The sequence below is a fragment of the Hevea brasiliensis genome, chromosome 2 (genome assembly GCF_030052815.1).
Source record: "Hevea brasiliensis isolate MT/VB/25A 57/8 chromosome 2, ASM3005281v1, whole genome shotgun sequence".
Taxonomy (NCBI): Eukaryota; Viridiplantae; Streptophyta; class Magnoliopsida; order Malpighiales; family Euphorbiaceae; genus Hevea; species Hevea brasiliensis.
This window is the reverse complement of record NC_079494.1, coordinates 114750276-114755133: the sequence shown is the minus strand read 5'-3', so window position 1 is coordinate 114755133 and position 4858 is coordinate 114750276.

Genomic DNA, 4858 nt, shown 5'->3' with positions numbered 1-4858 from the left:
TAAATTAATTGATTGTTTTATACATTGTAGTTCAAAATTAATTGATTCATACCTAGTGAATTGCAGTTCTACTCTATGAAATGTGATAATTTAACTAGAATTTACATAAATTTAAAATTATTCCATAATATAGTTGTATTAAATTATTTCTATGCACTCACCAACTCCTCTCTGATCCCCCTTTCCAGTCACATTCAAATTCCTTTCATCTTTCATTTTTTTTTTTTAATTACTCACTAAAATTAGGTCTGTGAATTTTAGGGTTTTAACGGATTACGAAGAGAAGATGGTTGTTATGATCATGATCAGTGGACCCATTAGAGGTAAGGAAGTTACAATTTCTTGATATTCAAATTTCTTTTATTTTTTATTTTAACAAAAAAAAAGGGCAGTACTAGATTTAGAATTCTTTCATTTAATATTCCAAAATCCTATTCTTATTAGGGGTGAGCAGATTTCGGTTGAAACTGAAAAATAGAACTGAACTGAATTAATTCGGTTCAATCGGTTCGGTTTGATTTTATATTATAAAAATTTTAGTTATTTCAGTTCAGTTCGGTGTTAAAGAGAAAAAAAATTGATTAAACTGAACCGAATTGAATAGTAATTTTATATATTCAAATCAAACCAAATCGAATTGAATCAATTTTTGAATTGATTTATTTTTATGGGAAATTTATGAATTATATTTAATTATATATATAAATTATTTAATTTTATTTGTAACACCCCAAGATTTTTAAATTTTATTATTTTATGAGCATTATTGGTATTTTAATTTTATTTAAATTTTAGAAAATTTTTTGAGATTTTTCGGATTTTGAAAATCGGGTTCGATTTTCTGAAAATATAAACTTTGATGATTTTTAAAAATTAATTTAAAGATCACGTGGCAAAACTAAAAATATATTTGGAATCTACGAATTTTTCTGAGTTTTCTAGAATTTTTTTCGGAATTTTTGGACCTCGTTTTCGGTCCCGAGGCAGAGTAAAAATTCAAAATTTTGTATCCTGAATCGGACTGGCCGAATCGAACCGGACCGGATCGGACCGGCCTTTTCTTTTTCTTCCTTCTTCCTCCCGCGCGCGTCCGACCTCCTCCCCTTCTCTCTCTCTTTTCTCTCTCCTCCCTCCTCCCCTTGCCGCGCCGCCACCTCCCCTGCCTCCCATTTCGGGCCGACTCTCACCGCCCCACCACCTGCGACCCAAACGGCCAGAAAACGCGAGCGAACGTCCCTCCCTTGCGCGCATGACCATTCGTCTTTCCGGCCAAAATCTGGCCGATCCAGCCACCAATCGGACCGGGTCTTGTGTTTAAACTCATCTACTCGTCGAGAGCTTTCCATAGACACCAAGAACACCGAAATCCATCGAGCGGTTTGTCCAATTTTTGCCCGGGAAGTTTTAGCCCATTTTGACTTTCGGGCTAGATTTCTCGCAAACCGTGAATCCCACGAGAAAACTGAGAGTACCAGAGCGCTACACTCTTCGACAGCTTCGCGGTGACATAAATTTTGAATTTTTTCGACACCGTTTTTCGGTGGGTCCCACGGAACTTCGCAGTGTTTTTCCGAGCATTAATTGAGCTTAGAAAATTTCATAAAATTTATGTACTAACCCCTGTGTTGTGGGCTTCGTGTAGGTATCTTCAATTCGCGGAAATTCGACAGTTGTCCGGGTCTGTGAATTTCTGGGCAGACAGATCGGCTACCGGAAAAGTCTCCGAATTGGAACGAGGTTTTGGCTACCCCACCATTGTCAGACGTCCCGAGCGCGTCCCCGAAGTCGAAATCGGCATAGGTAAACCTGAACCTTACTTTTTCGTAATTTTCTAGTGCTTAAATAGGATTAAAAATCCATAAAATATTCATGGTAGCTCAGAAAATTATGATTCTTTTTGCAATAGCCTAGTAATATTGCTAAGGACCGCAGGGCAAAGTTTTAGAATTTTTAGAGCTTATTTGGGCAGTTTTTGCAAAAATGATAAATTATAAGGACTAAATTGAAATTTTACATATTGTGATGGATGACTGATTTGATGGGCCCAGGAGGGGCTGTGTGATGTGCTTGAGTTGTGGATATATGGATTGTGAATATAGAAGTGTGTTTTGAGCTATTTTGCAGGTTGGGTAGGTCCTAGGTATAGGGGAGACTCTGCCGGATTTTCGGCACGACTTAGGACGTATTTGGTCTTTTCATGATTTGTATTGAGTCAATTGTATTAAATAATTGTAATGTAATTGTCAGGTGAGCCGGGACAGCCTTCTTCCTCCGCCCAGCCGCCACAGTGACCGTTGTCATGTCTGTGAGTAAAATATTAATTTTAATTGTAATTTCACTATTATTATATGTTCAAGCATGCTCATGCATCACTTATATGCATATATCTATGTAGATAAACTTTAGGCACAATTTATGTTGCATTCATAACTGTGAAAGTGCCATGTATGTTGCTGTGGTAATTTGGAGCAGTGTGCGTGCGTTGGCGTGCGTGTGATGTGGTGTGGACTATGGATAGGATGGGTAGTCACGGCTTGAGATCTTCGCTGGGACCCGATCCTTCGGGGGGTAGTCACGGCTTGAGTTCTTCGCTGGGACCCCCGATTTGGTTTATTAAGCGAAAGTCCGGCTTGAGTTCTTCGCTGGCACCAGGTTGGATTTAAGAGAGCTGTATAGGGGATCAGCTCCCATATATTATGATTGATATCACTGGGTGTGTGAGTGCTCCAAATTACCTTTTTGATGTTATGATGTGAAAATGTTGTTGATGTTGCATTTCACTCTACAGGGTGCACTAGTTCTAGATAGTTATAGAGATTATGGTTAAAATTGATATTTTACTCTCTGAGTCGAACGCTCACTCCTGTTCAATATTTTTTTTCAGGCCACAGGAGGATATTTTTGAGATTAACCTGCTTTCTTCCTCGCAGGTCGATTATTAACGTTTGCATAAACTTGTTAAATCTTAGAATTTCCGCATGTGTTAGAAATGTTTATTTGATATGGGTCTGTAAACTAAATTATTATTTTGGACCTGTAAACTTAATATTCTATGCATGTTTGATGGATTGGATGAGGGAGCTGAGCTCCCATTTATTTTTATGCTGATGAGTATGTGGAGGGTGAGCTGAGCTCCCCAATTGAGTATTTATTGTGTTTACAGGTCGGGTGAGTCAAAAACTCCCCGTTGAAAGGTCCATTTTATGGCCGGACTCTGTCCGGTTGATTTCTTGAAATTGGGCCCAAATGGGCCTTAGAGTTGGGTTAAGTGAATAGTTAGGCTTACTACGGGCCTCGGGGGCTTTAGGCTGGCCCAGGTCCTAGTGCCGGTCCGGCCCATAGGTTGGGTCATGACAAATGTGGTATCAGAGCTTAGGCTCCAGATTCTTAGGGATTGTTTGTCTAAAGTGTTAGGAAGAGTCTACTAGGAGTCACATGCGGAAAATAGGGTCCATATTCGTCTTGCATTGTCTTCTTTGCTTCTAGTTTCTGCTTCACATAATTATGTATAAATATGAGTCTATAGAGCTGTGTAACATGTTATTTTGAATATTGTGGGCTAATGCTCCTGAATTTCAGGAAAATGCGTAGAAGCAGGAGAGCTGCCACTGCACCAGAACCAGATGTGCTTGACGAGGTGTCAGCACAAGATGAGGCGACTGCCCCGAGGAGGCGGGGTAGGAGGCCTAGAGCTGCTCAAGTAGAAGAGCAGCTACCAACAGTTCAGGATCGGTCTTTTATGGCACAGGGTCCCATGGACCCCATGGCAGCTACTCTAGCTGGGTTGCAGAGAACCATCGACATGATGGCGCAGTATATGGTCCACCCTCTACAAGAAAGATCACCCACCGCACCAAGAGGAGAACCTTACAAACAGATAATCAATTTCAAGAAGTTGGTGCCTGGTACTTATGATGTGTCAGACGATGCATATCGGTTTTTGGATTCCTGCAGACAGGCAGGAACAGAATTGCAGTTGACTGATAGAAGACTTATTAAGTGTGTGCAGCATGTCATGGGGCCTATGCTAAGACAATGGATGAATGACTACATATTACCTCGGATGGAGGGTTTGTCGTGGACTCAGTTTATGGAACTGTTCATCAATCGGTTTGTACCAGAAAGTTTCAGAGATCAAAAGCAGTGGGTCTTTGAGGCCTTAAGATAGAATGGCAGTGCAGAGATGAATATGCTGCACTCGAATTGAGTAGGTATGCCCCTACAGCAGTAGCTACAGAAAATATGAAGGTGAAGAGGCTCTTAAAGGGGCTTGACAGAAGGTATGCGAACTTGGCCATGATGTCTGATCAGTCTTTTGATGTGGTGGTTGATCGAGCCAGACAGATTGAGATTAGCTATGCTGTGGATGACAGCGGAAGAGCAAAGAAAAACAGAGCAGAGGGTTCTACCGGTGTTCCCCAAATGGGTACTCCAGACAGTGGTGGCCAGAGTAATTACAGAGGAAAAAGTAGGAACAAGAAGAGTCGTTTTAGACATAAACCTCGAGGTTGGACCGGAGATACAGATCCAAAGGTGGTCACGATTCAGTCTGGTCACAGTGCAGCCTGGTACAGGTTCGGGTTGAGATCCTCCTTGGCACCTTGTGCATAGTGTGGAAGAGGACATTCAGGACCTTGTTTGATGGGTTCAGGAGTATGCTTCAGGTGTGGCCAACCAGGTCACTTTGCTAGGGAATGCCCCGTGTTCAGTGAGCCACAGATGGGGTCACAGGGTTCTGTTGCAAATGTTCCTCGCCAGTTGTATCCGGGTGCTTCCAGCATGGCAGGCAGTCAGTTTAGTGGCCAACAGGGCCAAGGACAAGGGGGACGTGGATTTAGAGGCAGATCAGGAGGTAGAA